At 45.5% G+C, this 25919-nt stretch overlaps 1 protein-coding gene across 3 annotated transcripts in view; it reads left to right on the top strand.

Annotated features, from left to right (window-relative positions):
• The window catches only part of TET3 (tet methylcytosine dioxygenase 3), a 99598-nt gene that overhangs the window by 23899 nt on the left and 49780 nt on the right, over nt 1-25919 (top strand). Inside the window, exon 1 of one of the 3 annotated variants that reach the window (XM_047781750.1) lies at nt 22377-22910. The exons of the other annotated variants lie outside the window; for them this stretch is intronic. The gene's annotated coding sequence lies outside the window, so the exon portion shown is untranslated. Of the gene's footprint in view, nt 1-22376; nt 22911-25919 lie in introns of those variants that run through there. 3 annotated transcript variants of the gene reach the window in all.

Here is a 25919-nt window from a genome sequence, read left to right as displayed (position 1 = left end):
TCTAGAGTCTCAATTGGATCCTTAGGACATTTTGTTTTTTATCTTTTTCTACTTTTTTCTTCTTTGATAACACACACATTTAAAAAGGTGACTTTTTCTCTGCCTTCCACTGTGGCCTCATTCTTCTGGTTTTGATATTTTATGTCTGCTGAAGCTCTTGGGGAGATGCTGATGGCATAGCCAACATGCAAATACCAAGTTCTGAAGTAGCCTGACTCCTCTTCCTCCCAAGAGAGGGAGAGAGAGAGAGAGAGAGAGAGAAATCTTTGACCCAGACCTCCTGGTCTAGCTTAGCTGGCCTAGGCTGCAGGTTCAAGTGTTGCTCCCTGCTTCTTTCATGCACCTTTAGAAGCTCTGGCCCATCCCTGAGGCCATGAATAATGTCCTTAAGGGGGAGAGGACAGTAGAAGACAAGTGAGGTATCCATAATGCTAGGAGTCCTGTGCTCCAGTGAAAATCCATTTCTGCATTCCCTCTTAGAGCTCAGGGTGCCACAGCAGTGACCCCAGTTGGAAAAGCACAGTCTCCCCTCTCTGAGTCCAGTGGAGCCTGAGGTGGTGGGGGGAGCCTCTGCACCCAGCCTGAACTTCTTCAAGCCAGTAGAGAAGGGCTTGGCCCAGGAAGACGCTGTAGCACCTGGTCTTCCTTTCTCACCCTTTATGTTGACTCCCCAGAGAACAGTAAAAGCCAGGGAAGAGTCTGGGCAGGGGGCAGAGAAGGCATGGACTTCAAGTTCAACCTAGAAACCAATGGCAATATTTTTCTTCTTTCTTTTCCCCTGTGTCTTCTCTGCCCCAGTGTAATCCCCATTAACAATTGAAAATAAGTGTGTGAACTTACTCCACCCCACGGTAATGTGTCTGTACCATGCCTTTTTTGGCGGGTAATTTTATATTTGCTCATATGTTGAGGCCATCTTTCCATGTCGGTATGCTTATCTTAGCCTTTTCAGTGGCTGTGGAGTGTTTCCTTTTACAGGTTTATTGTAATTAATTGTCTTCTATTGGTGGACACTTATAGTTCCAGTTTTTTTGTTGTTGTTGTTGTTTTTTTTTTTTTTTTTTTTGCAATTATAAATATTGTAGCGGGAGTTCCTATTATGGCTCAGTGGCTCGGTTAAGAACCCGACATAGTGTCTGTGAGGATGTGAGTTTGATCCCTGGCCTTGTTCAGTGGGTTAAGGATCTGGTGGTGTCACAGCTACACTGTATGTAGGTCACAGATGCAGCTCAGATCCCTATTGCCTTGGCTGTGGTGTAGGCCGTCAGCTGCAGCTCCAATTCAGCCCCTAGCCTGGGAACTTTCATATGCCCCAGGTGCCACCCTATAAAGGAAAAAAAAAATGATGTAGCAGTTTACATAGTAGTTTACTTTTTTTTTTTTTTTTTTTTTTTTTTTGCTTTTTAGGGCCCCAGCCTCGGCATATGGAGGTTTCCAGGCTAGGGGTCAAATTGGAGCTACAACTGCCAGCCTATGTCACAGCCACAGCCATGCTGGATCCCTATGACCTACACCACAGCTCATGGCAACACCAGATCCTTAACCCACTGAGCAAGGCCAGGGATTGAACCTGCAACCTCATGGTTCCTAGTCAGATTTGTTTCTGCTGTGCCACGAGGGGAACTCTTGTAGTTTACATATTTGTACATATATTCTGGGTCTATTTGTTCAAGTATTTGTATAGGACAAAACCATACAAATGGAGTTTTAATTGCCATCACCAAATTGCCCTGCAAAATGTAATTGGATAATATCAATCAAGTTTACTCTCCTACTAACACTGAATAAGGAATTATCAGACTTTCCCCCCCCCCCCCCAGCTGTATCTGCCTTCAGCATATGGACACTCTTGGGCCAGGGATCAAATCCGAGCCACACCTGTGACCTACACCACAGCTTTGGCAAAGCCAGATTCTTAACATGCTGCACCACAGTGAAAACTCCAATTTTGTGTGGTTTTCTTTTTTGTTTGTTTGGTTTTGGCCATACTCATGGCATGCAGTGCCAACACTGGGTCCTTAACCCACTGATCCACAGAGGAATTCCTTCAGTCTTTAATTTTTACCAATTTGGTAAGTGAAAAAGGATATCACATTTTTTTTATTATTGAACGTGAGAATATTTTAAATGTTAACCATTTTTGCATTTATTCTATGTATTACCTGTTGTATCCGTTATCCACTTTTAATTAGATTGTCTATTTATTGATTTATTAAAGTTCTTAATATGTTATCAATATTAATCTTACTGTATTTTGAAAAAAAAATTGGCTTCTCATTTGTCTTTCATTTTGTCCATCTAATGGAAATTTGATTTTTATACACTGGAATTCATCAGTATTTTGGCATCCAAGTTTTTACTTTATAGTATGGTTTTATTTTATATATTTAGATCACTCTAAGCTGAGATTCATTTTTGTATATGGTATAAGATAGAGATTGAATTTTCCCAAAGAGAAAGTTTATTATCTCTGATCTATTTATTAAATATTTATAGTTTCCCAAATGACTTTCAATTCTACCTTGAGCATTTGGTAAACATTCACATATTCATAAGCAAACTTTTAGGGCCTCTCTTCAGTTCCATGGAATTATTTGTCCGATTCTGTTGTATTTCATTGTTTTAATTACTGCAGTTTTTATATAACAATTTGGTTTAAACAAAAACAAAAACTCATTTTTTCCACACAATTTCTTTGGCTTCTCTCTTGAATTTCCTTTTCCAAATCAGCTTATAAACCGCTTGTCAAGTTCTCTGAAAAATGTTGGAATTTTTCAGTTGGGATCACATGGAACTTATAGATTATTTTGAGGAGAATGAACAGCTTTATACTGAGTCTACCCATCCAGGGAATAAATATTCTAGTCTAGTCTTTTTTTTTTTTTTTTTCCCTTCCTTCCCACACCCACAACACCCACAGCATGTGGCAGTTCCTGGGCTAGGAATCGAACCTGAACCACAGTTGCACCCTGTGCCGTAGTTGTGGCAATGCTGGATCCTTAACTCTCTTCGCCAGAAGGGAACTTCTATTCTAGTGTTTTTGTGTGTCCATCAAAGTTGTAAAGTTTTCCTCATGTGAGGCTTACATATTTTTTGTTATGTTTATTCCTGAGCTACTGTAGGCTCTCTTGTTTGTCGCTGCCTCTTGCACTTTCTAGCCTGTTAGCAAAGGTATGCTGGGAACTGTCTGGCTTTTGTCAGGTGCTGTTTGATGGCCAAGCAGCCCCTTGTCCCCTCAGTCCCCGTACATGCTTCTGTACCAGTGCAGCCATACTTCAGTGCCTGGTATGAATTTCTCATGGTGAGGTGCTCATCTTAGTTTCATTCCCCAGGAGCTGGCACAAAGCCTGGCATGCAGTAAATCCTTTTAATAAATGCTGTGGAGTCAAATTGATGCGAGACAATGAGCTTCACCTCTTCAAAGTGTGACAACCTAGGCCAGTGTGAGGAGCAGAATCTAAAGCAGCCCTGGCGCCAAGCCTGAAAGCTGCGAGCTAGATAACAGAGGTGGGGCACCTGCCCTGTCCCCACAGTAGAAAAGAGAAAAAAGGTCCTGGACCATTTTCCCACCAGCCGATATCAGGGAGGAGCCCTCTGAACCCTCACCTCATAATTACCCCGGACAGACAGCCCAGCAGGCCTTAACCCTCATTAGCCTTAACCCATAGGGAGAGCCCGCCTTGGTGGTTCCCAGACACCTGAAGGGAGCATGAAACAGACTTAGCTGCAACTACTCTGTGGGGATGAGGATTCCTCAAGGCTGGAAGCAGAGCTTGTAAGTCCACTGGTGAACTGGCTCCGTGTCTGTGTGGCTGGTCTCCTTTCTCAAAGGTAGTGTCTTCTCTCTACTCTTCTCCTCCAGAGTCTGCGACACCCCCAACTCTATCTCCCCACCTCCACCCCAGTTTCCAAGTGAAGTTTATTTCTCTCAGTGTGCCATTCCCCCTCATTGTGTCTTAAAATTGGGGAATGAATGAAAGGCACCTTTTCTTGGTGGAGCTGTCCAGTGCAAGCCACTCTGCCTTACTCCGCTGCTGGTCCTCCCATAGGCATAGGTCCCTGATCTTTGCTGCCTGGGAAGGCTGGATCCACCAGGACCCATGAACGAGGGACCCCCTCATCCCTGGGGCACCAGGGTTACAGGCCTGGAGACACAAGAATCCCCGCGGTGTTAAGCAGAGGTCAGGATTTCTGCCTCTAGGTCTGTAAAGAGAAGGTGTGGGGAGGGATCCGCTTGGCTTTGCATATAAAAGAAATAGCCTAACTTAGAGGTGGGCTGTGAGCAGCTCGAGGTTCTTCTGCCTCTGCCAGTCCCTCTGCCTCCGCCGCCGTGTGGCTGGTTCTGTGTGTTTGCCTGCAGCAGTGGATGGTTCTCATTTAGCCTGTGGGCTGTTTGTCTTCCCCTTCAGTGCTCAGGGTGGCAGAGAAATGTTCTTTCTGGCTCCTCTGCTAGTTAAATCTCTGGGATGGTGGGACCCAGGGTACACCCAGGAGGTGGAGGAGGAGGCAGAAACATGTGCCTTGCCTCATCTGTGTCTTGCTCGCTCCCCCAGTGCCCTCCTGGGGTGGGAGAGGTCGCCATGCCTGCCTGGGCTGTTTGGAGTCCTGGTTGGGGGGGCGCCTCATGGCAGCCACAGCTGCACCTCTGCCGGCTCTGGAGGAGCTTCTTTCTCAGGGTGCTGAGCAGAAACTCTTGACAGATGGGCCTCTGTGAATCCGTGGAGGTGTTCCAAGTGCCTTCACATTGTGGCTGCTCAGGGCTCCGGCTCACCTGTTGGAGAAAGCCTTTTCACAGCCTACCCCCACCCACGGGGCGCCCTCTTCCAGGAGTAGAGGCCTGAGTGCTGGCAGGTTTGCTCGCGGTCGATGGAAAGAGACTGCTGTTCCCTGCCCTCCTGTCAGACCCTCCGTTCACCCAGTTTCTGGACTAGCTGGGACTGCCCGCTTTTCTGTGCTCACCCTCACTCCCTAGGGCTGTTGGAGGGGGAGTCCTGGAGCGTAGTTGGAGGAGCACCATGTCTGAATCCCTCCATAGACACAGGGTTGGTATTGGTATCTGGGGGTGGGACGTGGGAGTCTGCGTTTGAGGCCAGCTGCCTTTAGGTATTTCTACTCCCACAAGAGTATGAAAAACTGTCAGTCAGTGTCAGTCTATGTAAAAGGGGCTCTATTTGGGGCTCCCAGTGCTTGATGAGGACTTGAAAAGACCTGCCTCAAAGCGCTGCGATGGTTAATGAAGAGGCCAAGCATGGAGATCCCGTCGTGGCTCAGTGGAATCGAATCTGACTAGGATCTATGAGGACGCAGGTTCGATCCCTGGCCTCACTCGCTGGCTTAAGGATCCAGCATTGCTGTGAGCTGTGGTGTAGCTCGCAGATGTGGCTCTGATCTGGTGTTGCTGTGGCTGTGGTGTAGACGGGCAGCTGCATTCTGATTCGATCTCTAGCCTAAGGAACCCCCATGTGCCGTTGGGTGCAGCTCTAAAAAGACAAAAACAAAAACAAAAAATAAAAAAATAAAAAGAGGCCAAGTATTATTCAAACACATGTAGAATCAAGAGAGACTAGTGTAAAAGCTATTAGATTTCAGATAAGATCAAACTCTAGGAAATAGTTAACTTTTTTTGTTGCTGTCTATTACAAAGAATGCAAATTCATTGTAGAAAGATCAAGAAATTTGGGTAGGCAAATAGGGAAAATATCGTCATTTTATCATTCAGAACTCCCGTTAACCTGTTAATATTTTTATAGCTTTCAGTATTTGATAATAGTCATATTTTTAAACATTTAAGTGCCTATTGATTTTTACCCCCAGTTATAAAAATTATGCATGTTTCTTAAATGCAATTTTTTATTGGTATAAAAATTGGTGTAAAATTTTTTGATTTGCAAAATTTTTATTGCTATATTTAGTTATCTACACTTTTTTGTCAATGTATTTTGATTTGCTTTGCCTGTTTTTCTCATGTGAGTTTCTCGTGAATTCATAAAAGAGCTTTATATATTAGTGGTATTAATGCTTTATCACATCTTGGCAAATGTTACAAATGTCTCTTAATTTTTTAATGTTATTGTTTTACTTTGCCGTACTTTTTTATATGACTATATCTAGTTCTAGTAGTTTGCTGGTTGATTTGTTTTGTTTTTGTCAAATAGAACAGGCACTGGTTTTGCAATATTTTAAGAGGAATTGAACAAAATCAGCCAGGTATAGTCCAGATCTGTGCTCCTTACATTTTAATGTTTATCCAGATCATGGGGGAAATTCTGTACAATGCTTTTTCTAATTGAGCAGGTCTATAGTGGGGCCTGAGATGCTGCATTTCTTTTTTTTTTTTCTTTTTTCTTTTTGGCTTTTGTCTTTTTAGGGCTGCACCCGTGCCATATGGAGGTTCCCAGGCTAGGGGTCCAATTGGGGCTCTTGCTGCCAGCCTACACCACAGACACAGCAATGCTGGATCCGAGCCATGTCTGCGACCTACACCACAGCTCACAGCAACACCGGATCCTTAACCCACTGAGCAAGGCCATGGACCGAACTTGCAACTTCATGGTTCCTAGTTGGATTCTGTTCTGCTGAGCCACAACAGGAACGCTGATGCTGCATTTCTAACAAGCTCTCTGGTGCTGCTTTTGCTCTGTTGCTGCCCATTGGATCACACAAGGGCCAGAAGTTTCCAAGCCTGGCTAATGACAGGGGTACTTGAGGAGCATTTTGAAACAGTTTTCTGGGCCTTTTCCTGGAGATGTCAGGCTCTGGCCAAGTCTGGTTGGGTGACTTAGAGAAAGTGCTTTGGCCCTTCTGAGCCCTCGGAGTGCTTGTCTATACAGTAGAGAGGTAGTGCTTACCTCACAGGGATCTGGGATAATTAAAGAAGAAGAGAGCCACATTTTTTTTTTATGAGCCAGAAAAATCATTTGTCTTCTGGGCCTTGTGCCTTTGATATCTCTCTTTCTCAAGTTCGTTGCCCTCTGACAAATTTCTACTTGTTTGGTGATTACTATGTTAAGTATTTCTACCTCTTGAAAAAGTTTTCTTTGAATATTTTCCTCTCATTCATGTTTTCAAAGTTTTTAGTAAAGCACTTCATGTCTTAATCACTTAGGATGGTTATACTCAATGTAAATTTTTATGTTTTCTTTTTAAAAATAAGCAGCCTCGTCAGAAGGTAGCATATTTGAGGAGTTCCCGTCGTGGCTCAGCGGTTAACGAATCCGACTAGGAACCACGAGGTTGCGGGTTTGATCCCTGCCCTTGCTCAGTGGGTTAAGGATCCGGTGTTGCTGTGAGCTGTGGTGTAGGTCGCAGACGCGGCTCAGGTCCCTGGTTGCTGTGGCTCTTTCGTAGGGCTGCGGCTACAGCTCCAATTCGACCCCTAGCCTGGGAACCTCCAAATGCCACGGGTGCAGCCCAAGAAATGGCCAAAAAAAAAAAAAAAAAGAGAGGTAGCATATTTTATTGACCTTTTGGCAAGCCATCTCTTAGATTCATTTATAAATACCCCTGCATTTTGTTTTCTAAGCAGCTGTTTCTGTGTTCTCACTACTGCTTTCTTTTTCCTTTTATGTAGTTTTTATTTTCTAGCTTCTTGGATTGAAACCTATATTTTCCTTCTTGCTTAACAAAAGTATTTATGAAACATGAATTTTTCTCGTTAATAGCTGTTGTTTTCATTGATATTAGTTAATCTTCAAATCTGTAATTGTGATTTTTTTTCCCCACAGAAACAACTCTATTTTTATACTCTATTACATACGAGTATATCAGATGACATATTTAAATGATATTTCAAGTACATACTTACCATAACAAGTTCAACTGGCATAAACAGGTTGGAAATAAATGTAATTGTGATTTTGACACCCTCCCCCCCAACCCTAGAGTTGTTTAGAAGACTTATTAAGATTTCCGTGTTGTGTTCTTTTGGTCAGAGGGGGCTGAAGGATGCCCTCCCAGGGCGGTACTGCTTGTCAGTGCAGGCTGCAATTCTGTGAGCCCCATGGGCCTGTGTGTTCTGTTGGAGCTTGTGTGTGTGTGTGTGTTGCTGAAGCTTCAGATGAGCCCTCTTGGGTGTGCTCTGTAGGTGTCGAGGGAGGGGGTCTAGGAGGGACTGAGGTAGCCCCTATTCTGGGGTTCTCTGATTCTCCTGACAGCCAGCTGGATGCTGCCCAGGTGTTCCCTTTCTTACTTGCCTTCTGGTCCGTGGTGCTCATGCAGGGCCTGGGGTAGGGTCTGGGGCTGTTCTCTCAGTGGTCGGAAGAGCTTGGGGTCTGGTGGGCAGGGAGGACTTGAGTCAGAGGCCCTGAGTTCCAGAGCCTTCCTGCTGTTGCTGAGAGCCGTGCTCACCCTGTTTCCTGTGCCTTGTCTGTCAAATGCCGATAATGTTACCTTTTCACAGAAACTGTAAGAGTCTCAGAGAGCATCTAGTAACATAACTCTTTTAAAAAATACTGTTATTTTGGCACAATTTCAGAGTTTCAGGAAAGTTGCAAGAGTGGTACAGAGAATTCTCTGCACTGAGGTTCCCAAATGTTAACATTTTGCTACATTTGCCTTATTCTTTTCTATCTCTTTCTCTGTAATTTTTATTTGATCCATTTGAAAGTAAGTAGCAAATGTGACACCCTTTATTTCTAAATATTTGAGTGTGGATTTTCTAAAGTCACATAAAAAACCACAGTGCAGGGATCAAAATCAGGAACTATAACATGGAAGCAGCACAGTACAGGCTTGATCTATAGGCCTTGTAAACACTAATAACACTCACCTACAAATCTTATTCAAATTCTGCCAATTGTCACAACCTCTTTTGAAAGGGGGAAGACCCCCTAGATCACACATATTCATTGGCCAGGGTTTTTTAGTTTCCTTTAATCTGGAGCAGATTCTCAGTTTTTCCTGACATTAAAAAAAAAATTGGAGTTCCTTGTCATGGCGCAGTGGAAACAAATTTGACTAGGAACCATGAGGTTGTGGGTTCGATCCCTGGCCTCGCTCAGTGGGTTAATAAGGATCTGGTGTTGACATGAGCTGTGGTGTAGGTCTCAGACATGGCTCGGATCTGGCGGTGCTGTGGCTGTGGCGTAGGCCGGCAGCTGTAGCTTCAATTTGACCCCTAGCCTGGGAACCTCCACATGCTGCGGGTGCGGCCTTAAAAAGATAAAAAAAAGAAAAAAATTTTAAATCAGGTTAGAAATTTGAGGCCTGGATAAAGTCCAGGACTTACAGCAAAATGGCCTTAGAAGAGCTGGGACTGGGAATCTGGTCTCTCTCAGGTGCTCTCCTGGTCACATGCCCCTCCAGCAGCCAGGTGAACACTTAGCTCCCAGGCCTTTCTCCTTAGCCAGCTCCTCAGGCAGTGAGGTAGGGCAGAGCCCCGTCTCCAGGGAACTGCCTTTTCCTGCATTTCCCTTTGCTCCTCTGTCTGCAGTGCCAGGTCACAGCACCCATCCTCATCCCTTCCCTAGCTGGTTTGGTGTTGGCCAGGGGTCATGGACAGAGCTGGTGAGAGAGAGGGACTTGAGAACTGGTCTGGCCGGCATTACCTCGGGGCAAGTTGCTTAACTTCTTATGCTTCAGTTTTCTCTTGTGTAAAATCAGGGATCATGAGGATGGAAAAGTAAGGTTCTTAACCATGCCTGGAACGTAGAGGTTGTTATCCATCTTAGCATTTGTCCAGCCTCTGAGTCAAGTAGGAGAAAAATGGAGGCGCAGATCTAAATAATTCACACTGAAACGCTCTGATAACTGAAGGCAAATAAAAATATGCTCCTAATTATACACAAAACAAACAAACAAACAAAAAACAAAAAAACTGGTCTGGCCACTGCCACTCCCTTTTGAGAACAGGGCTGAGGAACAAGGATCTTGGAGGGGAATGGCTGCTGCTTTCTGAGGACTGACACCTCAGCTTGCGGGTGTGGCTTAACCCCCTTTGGCAGTTTTGGTGTAAGTGGCCAAACAGCTGAAAGTGGGAGCTTTGGATCTGTCCCGAGGCTGGGCCAGAACCAGCAGGCCACCTGCCCACCTGCCCCCAGTCCTTCTGTGGAGGTTCTGGAATTTTGGTCAAACACTTGATTCATTTTTTCAACAATATTTAACTTTGTAAAGGTATTAATTGCTTGCTACATATTCTTTACCTCATTTGTTTTTATTTTATTGAATCCCTTGCAAACCCCCCTCCCCAATTTTATTTTATTTTTTAATAATAAGGACCTTTTGAACCACCCTACATTTCATGTCCGTTATCTGTAAGTCTCCTCAGCTGCTCAGCAGGTTTTATGTCAATGGATCTTGGTTTTGGGGACTTTGGTGTATGTGTGTTCATGTGTGTTCAGAGCTCATGACCACACGAGCTTCTTGACTCTTCTCTCAGAAGTTACAGCCCTGGGAGTTCCCATTGTGGCTCAGAGGTTACCAGATCTGACCTAGCATCCATGAAGATGTAGGTTCGATCCCTGGCCTCAGGGGTTAAGGATCTGGCGTTGCTGTGAGCTGCGGTGTAGATTGCAGATGTGGCTCAGATCCACGTGGCTGTGGCTGTGTCTGGGGCATAGGCCATCAGATGTGAATCTGATTCGACCCCTTACCCAGGAACTTCCATATGCCTTGGGGTGGCCAAAAAAGGAAAAAAAAAAAAAAAAGAACTTTCAGATAGATTAAGTGACTTACCCAAGACCATCAGCTAGGAAGAGGCAGAACCCAGACTCAAACTAGGTGTGTCTGACACCAGCCTGTGCCCAATCCAAATATACCCCTGCTTCTTCTGCACTTTAAGAGCCATGTACCCAGGGAGTTCCCATTGTGGCTTAGGGAAACGAAACCAACTAGGAACCATGAGGTTGCGGGTTTGATTCCCGGCCTCACTCAGTGGGTTAAGGATCTGGTGTTGCCATGAGCTGTGCCGAGCTGCTGATCCGACTGGCTCGGATCCCGCATTGCTGTGGCCTAGGCCTGTGGCTACCGCTCTGATTCGACCCCTAGCCTGGGAACCTCCGTATGGCACAGGAGTGGCCCAAAAAAAGCAAAAAAGAAGCTACAGCCCTGCTTTCCTAGTCCTTTCAGAACTTGGAGATGAAGTGGGAGGTGTTATCCCCACAGGACCACCACCGCTTTCCCTGCGACAAGGCCTCTCATTTTCACTTTTACATGTAACCCAGTGAGGAAGTAAGAGGCGTGATGAAGGCTTGGGTGTGGGAGTTCCGGAGAAGAGTTTTTATGATACTCCTGGCATTCCTCTGTCCCTTCCCCTCCACCTGTGGGGTAGGTGCACCAGCTCAGCCCTCCCCTCCTGAAGCAAGTGTTCATTTTCTGCTCTTGTCTTAAAGCTTCTTCCTAGGGAGATAGAAATGAAGGTTTTCTCTAAAGGGTTTTTTTTTTTTTAATTACAGTTTCATTGAGATATAATTAATGTAACATTTCACATAACATATGTTTTCTCCATTTAAAGTGTACAACTCATTGGTTTCAGTATATTCACAGTCGTATGACCATCGACACTGTCTATTTAAGAACATTCTCATCATCCTAAAAAGAAATTCTGCCCACTATCATTCATTCACTTACTGTTTTCTCCCAGTCCCCACGGTCTTAGGCAACCATTGATGTGTCTGTCTCTATGGATTTGCCTGATCTGGACGTTTCATGTCAGTGGAATCATACAATATGTGGCCTTTCGTGTCTGGCTTCCCAGCATCATGTTTTCAAGGTTCATCCACATTGGAGCATGTGTCAGTACTTCATTCCTTTTAATGGCTGCATAATATTCTTCCCCAAAGGCAGACTAGAGACATACCTTCTAAGTCGTCACTCAGATGAGTTGAAACCCCTGTGCTAATGTGAGTGAAATCCTATCTGATGTTATCAGGGTTGTTAGAGACAACCTATGGAGCTAGTAGAGTCTATCCATGCAGCCAACCAGGTCCCTGCCTTAGGGCCAAGTATTCCAGCCCTCTCCTCGGAGGAAGTACAAGCCCACATGAGGTGGAAAGAGGAGTTAATATGTGCCATGGGAATGTAGCACAGGGTGAGGGAAGCAGACGTTCAACCTCAGGGGCTTTCTGTGTGCTCTGCACATGCCAAGGAAAGCAAGACAGATATTAGAAGGGAATTTTTGAAGAAGAGTTAATACTATGGGAAAACATGATACAGTAAGGGAAGATGTGACCATGAAAAGAACCCAGATGTACTCAGTAACCCCAACTTTGTAGCACAAGAGCACACTGCATAGGGGAAGAGAGGTGCCCGATGTAAACTATGGTTGTCTCTGGGAAATGGGAGTTTCTCGTTTTGAACTTCTTCATTTTCCACTTTGCAGTGACAGAACTTCCTGTTCCTCCATCTCTTTCAGCATCTTCTACTGAAACTATTCTTTCCTGTCCTTTTGTTCTAGGCTTATGACCTTTCTTTATTCTCTTGGGTCTTCCACCAGGGTTTTCCCTAGCTCTCTGATGAGTTTTAGGGTACCCTTGATATTCTATCAGTAATTACACAAAGGGCAGCTCCACTCAGAGATAACCTTAGAGTTAATATCAGTGTTCATTGCTTTCATCATATACTCCCAGCCACAGAATACTTAATAGGTTTTATGCTGCCATACACATTTCAAACGACATGTCTGCCCTGAAGTAACTTACCTTTGAAGGGGACCCAGAACAAATCTAAGCATCTAAAAAGTCTCTGTTCATCAGCCAGGGACTGCTTGGTCACTGCTGTATCCCCAGAGCCTAAAAGTGACACTCAGATAGTAAATGCTCAGTACTTACTTGTTGGAGGGATAAATAAATGAATACATAATTAGATATATTCATATGTGAAAGGTATGATTGTTAAGATGTGCTGATAGCATCTGCAGGTGAAATTCCCTAATTCTTTGGGGCTACTATAGCTATTTTCAAAAAAACCTCCTTTTCCTCTTTTATGATTCGCATGCATGGTGTCACATGGTTTATTTTGTATGGTATTCTCCTACTTTTACTTCCCACTTTACCCAGTGTTTTTTCTTGCTGTTCATAATTTATGGGTTTTGATGACTGTATAATATCCTACCAAGTTGTATCATGAGTTACTAAACTGTTCCCCTCATCCTGAATTTTCACCTTTCATGAAAGTGTAGAAAATATGTTTTGAAGTGCAAATTTATAAACCTAAGTTCCTAGGAGCAGCACTATGAGGTGAAAGGGTCTTTATTGTCCTCAGTTTATTTATCTGTTTATTTATTTGCTTACCTGCTTGTTTATTTCCTTTTTTCCTTTCTTTTCTTTTTTTAATGGCTGCATCCGCAGTGTAGGGAAGTTCCCAGACCAGGCATTGAACCCATGCTCTGCAGCGACTTGAGCCACTGCAGTCAGATTTTTAACGCACGGCACCACAGTGGGAACTCCACCTACTTGTTTATTTCTATCACTTAAATGAAAAGAGAAGTTTGAAGTAGTGAGTTAGTGGTCACCCTGGCCTGGGAGTTCGGGGATGTAGCTTCAAGGCTCAGTGGATTGCCTGTGATTCTGAGAGTGGTGAGCTGGGGTGAAAGCAGAGGTAGGGTGGCCAGTCAAGGAGTCTCCTACGATTGTCTCTGTGAGAGATCCTGAGGAGGAAACTGAAAGAAGGCAGAGGTGGAATACTGTCAAGAGAACAGTTGACAGGAGTTGACTGGCATGTGGAGACATAAAGAGGAGGACACAGCAAAGGTGACTGAAGGTTTAAGCCAGGGTACACAGGGAAATGACTCTTTATGTGAAATTTTAAAAGGAACGTCCAGAGGAGGAGTTGCTGGAAAGGAGGGACAGGTGCTGAGTTAGGTTTTAAGTGTGTCGGACTTAAGTTGCGTCCAAGTGGAAACACATGCCAGTTGGAGAGCAGGCTGGGAGCTTGAGGAACAGTCCTGGAGAAGGGAAGCTTTGGGGTTGAGCAGTGGAGCCTTGGGTGTAGGTGAAGTTTCCAGAAGAGCTGGGAGGGTGAGGGTGGGGGCTAGGTGGAGAGCAGCTCTCTGGAGAGGATGGAGGAGGAAAGGGAGAATGGAGGAGGACCAGGATCCAGCAGTGTCACAAGAGCCTAGGGAGGGGGGTGTGGGGGTGGCAGGAGAGTGGGGGCCTGCCACAGAGAGGGAGAGGATTCCTGCTGCCTTCATTGTCCCCCACGACCTCAGGGAGGAGAAAGTAGATGAGGAGGGCCAAGGTTCCTGTTTCCTTTTTTTCCAACATTGAAGATAGGACTTTCAGATGAACATGTACAAGAACCCAAATTCCCGGCATCTTTCAGTTATCTGGGCTAACAGACCTCTGTGACTACAGATAGTAGGACTTTGCACTGAGATGTATTGTGTGATTTCTCCAGGGGGTTGGAATAAATAGAACTTGTCTGCACCCCCCAATTTCCTGCCTTCTGGCTTCCCTAAATGTCAGCTTCCTTTTTTTTTCCATTTCCTCGCCCACTGTGTGAAGTCGGTCTTATGACCCATGGGTGGAGGCCCCTCTGCCAAAAGTTACTTTTTCTACAGATTTTTGGGTGATAGCTTAAAGATTCAGTTCTTTGAATGAAAAAACTTAAACCCTCTAGAGTCATTGAGCAAGAAACAGATGGGGGCAAACTCACTCAACAGGGCTTCAAGTAAGAGCCTGAAATCCACAGTTATTGAGACTCTCCTGCAAAGGTGGGAGCTCATTCTCCGAGATGGACTAGAACTCTGGTAGCTAGGAGGCGCCCGGGGCGGGGGTGGGGGGGGCATCCACTATTGCCCCAGTGTTAGATTTAGCCTTTGCACTCACAGTTTTAAGCCTTGGAGTATGTTAGTGTCTCATTTGCTCCTCCACTAAAATGGAGGTTGGGTAGGGTTGTTGCAAGACTTGAAAAGGTTACATTTAAACATGAAAGTGCTTTCTTAATCCAGAAGTTAGCACTCAGCACTCAGAAATGTTAGCTGCAGTTGCATCTTCATCATCGCCCTCCAGGGCAGGTCCTTTGGCCCACCTGAACTGCCAGTAGGTTTTGTACATGGGGTTTGGGGCACCTTTAGGGAAAGTGCAAGGGGCTGTTAGTCAAGGATTGGCTCTCTGTCAGTGGACTCCGATGTTGGCCACGCTTCTCATTTCCTTAGCTCTTTAGACTTTGGGGTTAGGAGGTGGGTGGTGAGAACCGAGTTTGAGCAGCTGGGTGGGTGGAGCTGTGGGCTCGCCCAGCCTGGCTGGGGACTGATGGGGGCTTTTCTGGCTCTGGGACGTGCAGTGCGTGGCTTGAGCGATGGCCCTGGTGACTGGGGCGCTGTGGGGGCGCGCGTGTGTGCGTGCGTGCGTGTGTGTGTGTGTGTGTGTGTGTGTGTGTGTGTTGCGGGAGGCGGGCTCTCTTGCTGTCTGGCTGAGGGGCCGCCTCTGCGTCCTGACCTGCTTCTCGCGCGCTGGCGGCCTCCGAGGCAGCTGCTGCGCCTTTCGCCAGGCCTCAGATGTGGTCGGCTCCGTTTCCTCCCGCTGGCCTCGGGCCGCCGCCGCTGGAGGCAGGGGCTTCCGTGTGGAGAGCGGGCTCGGCTCGGCTCCTCCCCGCCCCCACCGAGGCCGCCTGAGGGGAGGGGCCAGCTGCTGGGGGCCGCGGCTCCCGGCACCCGGCGGGTTACCAAGAACTTTGAGCGGGTGGGGAGTCTAGGCTCAGCGCACCATCTCAGCCAGACCCCCGCCTTCCCCTCCCAGAGTGCTGCTCATCTGTGTGTGTAACACAACTCTCTAGCAACTGAGCAAGAAAGTGCACCCACAAATTCCTTTCCCTGCGGCGCCCCTCGAGTCTTTGTGCGGAGGCACAGAGTTTGCGCACAGTTTCAGATGTGTGGTAGGCACTGTGTTCTTAAACTTTCCCCTCCAAATACAAATGTGATACCTACGATAAATTCTGGAGATTGTGAACAAGAAAATACACCCATTCCCTACCACCCAGAGATGAGCCCTGTTAGCATTTCCGCATATTTCCCTTGGTGTTTTGTATGTGCACACAGACATGCATTGTTAATGGAATTGAATTTTTAAATTGGGCAATACTTCAAATCTTTTTTTTCCACTTCAAGTAACGTCAACAGTTCCCCCGTCATAAAAACCCTCAGAAAGCATCTATGTATAAGTACATTGTTGAGTTTCATTTTTTTCATTGAAAACATTTCTCTGTTTTTATGTTCTATATCACTTTAAGGAGGTATATAGCCACTGATGGAATATTACATATTATCATTTTTCCCATGTGTCTTTGAAACATTGACTTAGTGTTTTATGTGTTAAACAGGTGAAGCATAATAATAAACGCATGTAAACTCCCTAGTACCTACATTAAGAACTAGAATTTTGCTAACATTACTGAAACCACCTGGCTGTTTCCCCAGCCCAATCCTCTTCTTCACTTGGTATTGGAGCTATAAGCCACCAGCCTACACTACAGCCACAGCAATGCAGGGTCTGAGCTGCATCTGCACCTACACCACAGATCACAGTTGTGACCCACTGAGCGAGGCCAGGGTTTGAGCCAGTGTCCTCATGTGTGCAAGTCCGGTTCATTAACCACTGAGCCACTACCGGACCTCTGTTTTCCCTTGCTTTTTAAAGTCTTTAATTACATATGTTTGTATTTTCACACAGTACCTTTATATGTGCTTTTTCCTTTGAGCTTTTTAGAGTTGGTAGACTATATACAGTCTTTTTTTGTTGTTGTTGTGGTTGTTGTTGTTGCTATTTCTTGGGCCGCTCCCGTGGCATATGGAGGTTCCCAGGCTAGGGGTTGAATTGGAGCTGTAGCCACTGGCCTACGCCAGAGCCACAGCAACGCGGGATCCGAGCCACGTCTGCAACCTACACCACAGCTCACAGCAACGCCGGATCGTTAACCCACTGAGCAAGGGCAGGGACCGAACCGGCAACCTCATGGTTCCTAGTCGGATTCGTTAACCACTGCGCCACGACGGGAACTCCTATACAGTCTTTTGATGCCCACTCTGTGGTTGGTGGGCACCTAGAATATTTCCACAGTTTGGTTTTTATGAGTAATGCTGCTGTGAGCATTTGTGTACACATCTCCTGATGCACATATGCAAAGTTTCTTCTGGCGAGAATTGCAGGATCATAGGGTGTGTGAACATTTAACATTAAAAGATGGTACCACGGACCTTTCCAAAATGGTTGTTTTGCCCTCTGCATGTGGTATATAAGAAAAAGTTCCTGCTAAATCCCACCAGCATTTGGTATCAGACTCAAATACCCTTTGTTGGTGCCTACTGTGTACCTGGTACTGTGGTACATGTTCTTCAAGTGTTGTTTAATCCTCCTGACCACCCTGAGAGGTTAGTCGGTAATGCTGTTAACCCTTGATTTTCGGGTAAGGAAACAGAGGCACAGAGAGGTCAACTTTTAACCCCAGATTTACAGATTTTATAAAAGGAGGAACAGAGAGGTTAATTAACTTGTTCAAGGTCACACAACTAGTAAGTGGTGGGGGCAAGATTTGAACTAAACCTTCTTGCTCTTAAATTCTTCGTAATGGCTGTAGAACAGAATCTCACAGCAGTCTTATTTTATATTTCTGTTTTCTAATGAAGTTGTGGTTTTTACTTATGTTTATTCCTCATTCTCCTTCCATGAAAAAACATTTTAAAACTATTCCGCTACTGTTGGAACATATTGTAATTCTTTACCGTTAATGCTTCAGGGAAGATCTTTGGCACATGTAATTTTAAAATTTCTTCTGTTGTCCAATTTTGTTTGCATTTCCTTAAGTGAGATTAAGTGTACTTGGTGGTTAAAAGTGGCTGTGTTCTTTTGGATTGCTCTGTGATACTGGGGAAGTCATTTAACCTCTCTGTTCAGTGTCCTCATCTGTGGAGGTGAGGCTCTACCCTCTAGGCGTTTATGATGACTGGAGAGGTAATGAGCATGCAGTGATGAGTGGGATACTCGGCCTCTGGTAAGAGGGTCCCATCATAGCTCTGTAGAGACTTTTCCTAGTTCCTCCTTTTCTTTTCCTTTCTTCCCTGAAACCACATTAATTACTCTCCGATCCAAGGCATGAACAATCACAGTCCTGTGCTTCTGCCAGATATGACGACCTCAGGGAATTAGCCTCATTTCAGCTTCTTCCTGAGCATAACCCTAGCCACTGAGAGACTTATTCTATCTGTCCATTTTGTAGTAGGAAAAAAGTTAGATTTTTTTTTTCCCACCTAATATGGTACATGGAAATTCCCAGGCCAGGGATCAAACCTGAGCTATAGTCGTGACAACACCAAATCCTAACTTCTAGGCCACTAGGGAATTAAAAAAAAGTTATATTTGATTTGATTTGATTGATTTTGGGGGGCCTCATCCATCACATATGGAAGTTCCTGCCCCAGGGATTAAATCTGAGCCACAGCTGTGAGAACACAAGATCCTTTAACCCACTGCACTGCAGCGGAAACTCCAAAAAAAGTTAGATTTTAAAATGTTTTATTGATATGTACATAGTAACCACAAGAGACGTTACCTACCCCACTTCACACAAGGATACCCACTCTTACACGTGGCAGTCTCTAGATGTTAGATATAACTCTTGAGATTTGCTGTCTGCAGAGAGAGCTCAGATGTAGAGAGTGCAGACATGGGCTGGGTTAGCCAGCGTGTACACACACACACACACACACACACTCCCTCTCATATTCACTCCTGCAGAAACAGGCAGATGTGTACATCCTCTGAAAGGGTTCCCCTAAAAGTTTCTTTCCCTACTTACAGATTTGTGTCATCACTACATCCTTGAAGGAGAGAATTCTCTTAAGAGATGAATAATTGATCAGCTGTCGATGGAACATGCCATAAACACAACCCCTGTGCTATTAGAGGGGGTAGGGCCATCCATTGGAAGAAATTGGTTTTATGTGGAGGTGGCTACTGAACCCTGGAACTGGGGAAAAGGGTGGAGCTGGAAAGTAGCTGTTGAACAGCTGATGGAAGAGCAGAGAGGCTGAGATGGTGATGTGGGCAGCTGGGAAAGTGCAGGGTTGGCACTTGCTGGCCAGCTGGGCGGGGAGCAGCCACCCCTATCTTGGAGTCCCGTGAGAGTTCATTCTTGGAGACTCCACTGTAGAGGATGTGCCCCGACAGTGGCCCTGCCTCCTGGCCACTGGCCTTTGTGGAGCCTGCCTGCAGGCTTATTCATACTGACTTAGACATGCTTCTTCCAACGTAGTATACAACTGATGGACAGCAGGACAGCCCTCAGGACTCTGCCTCGTCTCGTGTCCCCTTTCCTAGAGGCCCTAAGAAGGCCAGTCAGGGAGCACTTGGATATTTCACTGTATTGGTCTTTATCTTCCAGCCTTCCTTCCGTTTCCCTCTATGGGAGGATTGCCTGTCTGTTTTCGTGTGTTGGTGTTCTGAATCAGGAAAGACTTGGAAAACCTGGTGCCGTGTCTGTGCCTTTCACTGCGTTATGAATAGGATGAGATGTTTGGGGTGGGGCTTCACACCTCTGCAGCCTTGCCTGCATGCAGGGGTTCTGGAGCCCCTGGGGTGGGGAGGGCAGGCTCTCGCTGTTTTTGAGCATCTGCAGATGTCTGAGAGACCAGCTATGGGGCATGGGGAGCATCGAGAGGAGTTGGCTGTAGAGGGGGAGTAATGGGACTCTGGAAGTCCTGACCAAGCAGGGTATAAGGCCAGATTCTCACAGGGGTTCATTCCTGGGCCCTGGAGGAAGACCTGGAGTCTTCTGCAGGTGAGAGTTGTGACTGCAGGTGGTGACATTGTACGTACATGCCAACCCTTAATGCAGTAGGTGAGGGGTTAGGTCTCTAGGCTCTGAGAAGAGCATTTATCTGCCTGTCTTCCAGTACAAATCCTGCTGCCTACCCCTGGTGAGGCGAGCATACCCATAGCCTGTCCAGGCCAAGCCTGGGATGGGCTGGAGCTTTCCCAGGGATGCTGTGGCAGGGAAGAGACCTGGTAAGGTAGGCTGTGTGGGTCCCAGGGAGGGCAGGCGAGGGTTTTGCTTCTGGAAGGGGCAGCATAGACAGCTTCGGTGGGCCTCTCTGGAGGTGGACGGAGGGCGGCCTGTTTTAGGATCACTGGTCAGCTTCCCAAGTCCTACATGGCAAAGACATTCCTGATGGCAGTGGCAGCTTTGCAGGCCTCTACCGTGTGTGCCACTAACTGCCCAGCTCCTGCAGGCCACGTCTCAAAGCTGAGGGGGTGAAGAGGCTTGTACCAGCCAGGTCCTAGGAAGAAGCAGCAGCAGACCTTCAAGAACACATCCTGAGCCCTCTGTCAGGTTCTGAAGGTGTAATGGAAGCCTTGTCCCCTGGGAGCTTTTACAGTGTGGCTGGTCATCCTGTCTTAGAAAAGGATCCCCAGCAGAAGGTGGCTGTGCGTGGTGACTGTGTCAGGTGTGCTTCAGATCTGTGGTGGGCAGGACTGGTCCAGGAGAACTTTATCAGGAGGGGATTGGTTCTGTTCCTTGTCCCACCTCCTCCATTGAATCAGCTGCCTCCACAGTCCTGCTTCATTCCCATCTCTCTGCTGCTAAGTTCAGGCGTTTGTTATCACTCCTCTGGACGGCGGCATTAGTCTCTGCACTGGTCTTCAGGCCACCAGCCTTAAACTCTGCCGTGGGCACTCCATGGGAACACCTGAATGTCGCTGCTTTGTATTTACACCGAGAGCCACACACCTGCCCTCTCCACACATGCTCAGGGGATTCCCAGCAGCCCACCCTTCCCTGGGCCCACCAGGCCTTCCCCTGATTCTGTGCCTTTTCCTATTTGAGTCCCTCCATTTGGAATTCCTCTTCCTCCTCTGCTTCTCCGAAATACTTGCCCATCTTCTGAGCCTCATCTTCTGGGTTGGGAAAACTCGCAAAAACAAGAGAATCAGAAATGCTACAAAATTGGGTTGTGATGATCGTTGTACAACTATAAATGTAATAAAATTCATTGAGTAATTAAAAAAAAGAACAGGAGATTCGGGAGACAGAACTGTTGCAGCTGGACAGAGAGTGTGGTCCGTTTTATACAGGCTGCACTCCCAGGCCTGTGGCACGTTCTAGGCTTGGAGGCGGCGGGAGGCCAGCCTTGAAGGGGCTTCCTCAGGGCAGTGCTGGCTGCAGCCCAGAGGGGAGTGAGAAGCAAGGGAGAAGGTGTGGCGGGTCCTAGGGGTGAGACATGTCTAGCTGGAATTTAGGGCCTAAACTAGCCTCCATCCTCCTCTACCATTGTCCTGCCTCTCTACCAGTAATCGTCACTAAGAGCTTGACTTCCTTTTCAGTACTCTCTGGGTGTTAGAGGGACAGATTTCAGTGTGTTTTTTTAGTATCTCAAATTAGTGTAGAAATATTAAAATGTCTTCCTAAATTGAGCCAAAATCTTCACTCTAAAACTTTACCTGTTTTCTGATTCCACCTCTTAGGGCCACTGGAAACAAGTCTAGTTCTTTTCCCACATGATAGGTGCTCGGATGTTTAAAGACCTTCTTGAGTCGTGTCTGCTTCAGAACCAAAAAGGACCAGTTCTTTTCATGGTTCTGAACTGTCCTGCTTGCTTTTCTTCTGTGCCCCCTCACAGGTGCAGCCCCAGAGGGCAGCCTGTATTTAGGTGGGGACTGTCCGGGCAGAGCAGGCCTTGTTCCAGTCAGATCCTGTGTATGTGTCCAGCAGCATATGCTTGGGACCTGGTAGTGAACATACATTGTTGTGACCTGCGAGAAAGAGGGAGGGAGAATGGACTAGGAAGATGTGGTATACATATACACAGTGGAATACTACCCAAACATAAAAAAGAACAAAATAATGCCATTTGCAGCAACATGGATGGAGCTAGAGATTCTCATACTGAGTGAAGTCAGAAAGAGAAAGACAAGTACCATATGATGTAGCTTATATCTGGAATCTAATATATGGCACAAGTGAACCTTTCCACAGAAAAGAAACTCACGGACTTGGAGAACAGATTTGGGGTTGCCGAGGGGGAGGGAATGGGATGGACTGAAAGTCTGTGGTTAATAGATGAAAACTATTGCATTTAGAGTGGATAAGCAATGAGATCCTGCTGTATAGCACAGGGAATTATTCTTGTCACTTACGATGGAACATGATGGAGGATAATGTGAGGAAAAGAATATATATATACATATATATGTGTATGTATGTATATACTGGGTCACTTTGTACAGAAGAAATTTATAGAACACTGTAAATTACAGAACACTGTAAATTAACTATAATGGAAAAACAAAAACCATTAAAAATAAATAAAAAAGAAAAAGAAGGAGGGAGAGATTTGTGTGTCTAGTAAGGGGAAAACTGTTTTGCGAACTTGTCATATGTATACGTACATAATGCATCACGGTGTAAAATGTATTTCTTACTGTGGATTGTAGTAAAAACAAGTTTGAAAAAGCTTTGAGTCATAAGACCCTTTGAAGCTGCCATATCACATCATGTTGCGTATGTCACCAGTTAATCTTCTACCCCTCCTGATTCCGAAGGTACTTGCATGTGCATTACTGTCATTGTTATGTGCTTCTTCCATCTTTGATTTGCACAGATGTGGCTTAGGATCCTATTTACTGTTAGATTTTTTTCCCCCCTTGCCTGTTGAGCTTTTAGCACCTGGTCCTATCACTTATGGTTTTATCCCTCCTATTTTCAATATCTGCCTGTTTTCACGAGCGTGCCTTTGCTGTCATTATCAGTATGTTGAACAGGACAGTGCTGAGGACAGAGCCCTGTGGCCGACCACTAAAGACCACGCCCCCTCCGTTGATACGCCACTCGTACTTTGAGCCTGGTCATCAGCCATTGGTGAGCCAGCCCGTGCAGCCTGTAATTCTCCATAACCGGCCCTCAAAGGGCTCACAGCCAACCTTGTGACACTTGGATGTCGGCAGCCTGATTCGCAAACCCAAACGCCTCCAGGGCCTTGGCAAGTAAGACAGATGAATGAAATGATAATTAATTCAGGCAACTAATAAATAACCCCTGCCTCCTAGCCTTGGTTTCAAGAAGGCAGTGTGAAATGTGAAGCTGTGGGGGACCTGGGGCTGTAGTCAGTGCTCAGTTGTAGACAGCGTAGCCAGACAGGAGTGTGGATCTTCAAGAAAATCTGGACGTCGTTTGAAATTTGATTTTTTTTTTTAACATTGACAAAACAAACAAATAAAAACCAAACAGAAGAGATGTGGCAGATTTGACCTGTGGCAGAGTTGGTGACCTGTCAGCCAGGATGTCTTCTCATGTCCTGGTCCAGTGACTGCATAACACAAAGCACTGAGATTATTTGAGTGTTGATGGCTTGATGGCCTTCATTGAACCTGACTCCTTGAGGTCCCTTTAGTGCCCGCTAGGAACTCTTCCATAGGCCGCTCTCAGTGTACTGAAAGTTGGGATGACACTTGCTCTTTTCTCACCTGTTGGCATCTGCTCCTGATGGCAGGTTTCTTCTGAGATCACTGGCAGGTGTGAGGAATGTGTCAGAGGGATCCTCTGGCTGGGAAAACTGGAATTTAGTTTCTTAAAATCTCCCACCCATCTTGGCTTCCCTTTTCTCTCATCTGTATCTACTCTTTCCTTTCTTTTCTTTTTGATCCAAAGAGCATTCGCCTTCCCAGGGAAATCATACCCATGAGAGTGGGCCTAGCACTTCCTTGTTCTTCTTATTCATATACCAAAAATCCGTTTAGGTGTCTTAACCATTTTGGGGAAGCCTCAGCTCATAAAGCATTAGTCTCCCTGACACTGTTTTTATTTATTTATTTATTTATTTATTTATTTATTTATTTTCTGCTGTACAGCATGGGGACCAAGTTACACATACATGTATACTTTTTTCCCTCCCATTGTTGTGTTGTGATGTAAGTATCTAGACATAATTCTTAAGGCTACGCAGCAGGCTCTCATTGTAAATCCATTCCAAGAGCAATAGTTTGCATCCATTAAGTCCAAGCTGCTGACCCCTCCCACTCTCTCCCTCTCCCCCCAGGCAGCCACAAGTCTATTCTCCAAGTCTATGATTTTCTTTTCTGTGGAGATGTTCATTTGTGCTTTGTATTAGATTCCAGTTATAAGTGATATCATATGGTATTTATCTTTCTCTTTCTGACTTGTTTCACTGAGTGTGAGAGTCTCTAGTTCCATCCATGTTGCTGCAAATGGCATTATGTCGTTCTTTTTTATGGCTGAGTGGTATTCCATTGTGTATATATACCACATCTTCCTAATCCAATTGTCTGTCAATGGACATTTGGGGTGTTTCCAGCTCTTGGCTATTGTGAACAGAGCTGCAATGAACATGTGGGTGTATGACACTATTTTTATAAATCCATGCCACTCTCTTGTGTTATACATGCTCCTTCTGTCTTTTATACATGAACACATACAGTTGGACCACTTCAGATTTTGTAGCCTTTGCAGTCACGTTAGTTTCGGTCTCTAAGAAGGAAGGAAGGGAGTATGGGGTGATCATCCACATTCCTAGAGGAAAAGTTTTTGTTCCTGGTTCCTAGCTCTGAAGGATAGTCTTCCACCAGGGTCATGGAAAGGCTGGTATATTCCATGGCCCAGGGATGGGGGTAGCAGGCCCTTCACTGGACTGAGCAGGAAGCACGCAAGTCATGAAGATTTGGGTCTTGTTTTGAAGGAACTATCATCTGATGGGGGAGCAGCTGCTCGAATAATAGTAGTAGCAAGTGCTAATAGAGGCCCACATGAGGTGTTGTGGGAACCCTGGGGAAGGAGCCACAGGCCAGTCTGCCACCCAGGTTGGAGAGGAAGGGATGTTGAACTGAAGCTTGAAGGATAAGCCAGAGAGACCGCACAGAGGCTGGGAAGGGCATTCCAGGCAATGAGAACTGCATGTGCAGAGCTCAGAACAGCATGTCGGAAAAGCATGGGGATTCTCTGTGGCTGAAAGGAGCGGTGATGAGAATTAGGTGGGAACCAGAGGGTGGAGCCTCTGTTCACCTCCCAAAGGTCTGTCGCAAATCAAATCCCAGCTTCCCACAACCGTTTTGGAGCCCACGTTGGCCATGTTTGACAATCAAGAGACTAGTATCCTTCTAACCATCTATTTAAGATAGTTTATGTTCTAACTAAGGGACTAATTTCTTTTTTATTTTGATAGAATTTAAAAGCAGAAAAGTTTAGGAAGAATACTTGGGACTCCCATATACCCAAATTGTTTACATTTTGCCTTATTTGCTTTATCATTTTCTCCATGTGTGTATGTTTTTCTTTATGCGTATAACTTTTTTTGAACCATTTGAGATTAAATTGGAGGAACCCTTTATCCCTTAAATGCTTCCCTAAGGACAAGGACGTTCTCTGACATAACCACAGTATAATGGTCCAACTCAAGAACACGGGGATTGACATAATACGATCTTAGCCACATCCATATTCAGATTTCATCAGTTGTCCCAGTGATGTACTTTATAGCTATTTTCCCCCAGTCCAGAATCTAACCCCTGAGCACACATTTTGCTGTCCTGTCTCCTTAGTCTAGGGTCAGCTGGGAGAGATATTTGTCTTTCTTGTCTTCAAAAATTTTGGAGAACAATCTAGGTGCTTTCTAGCATGCCTTTCAGTTTCTCTTTAGCTGTTTCCTGGTGGTTAGATTTAGGTTATACGTTTTGGCAGGCGTTCTATGTCAATGGTATTATATCCATCTCAGTGTATCATATCAAGAGGCGCATGATGGTGGTTTGTCCCAGTGTTGGTGACGAGGACAACTTTGATCATTTGGCAAAGGTGGTATCCACTTTTGGTGGCTATAGTGGATTTCTCCACTATAAAGTTACTGTTGTAATTAAGTAATTTTTGAAGAGATGTTTTGAGGCTCTGTATATGTCCTGTGCCTCGTCAAGCTTTCGCCATCATTCCTTTCATATTTTTTTATTGACACACTACTGTAAGGAAGAGCTTTCCTTTCTGGTGGGATG

Source organism: Phacochoerus africanus, chromosome 5, assembly GCF_016906955.1.
Source record: "Phacochoerus africanus isolate WHEZ1 chromosome 5, ROS_Pafr_v1, whole genome shotgun sequence".
NCBI lineage: Eukaryota > Metazoa > Chordata > Mammalia > Artiodactyla > Suidae > Phacochoerus > Phacochoerus africanus.
The sequence above is the reverse complement of the archived record's forward strand: the minus strand, read 5'-3'. Positions and strand labels throughout refer to the sequence as shown.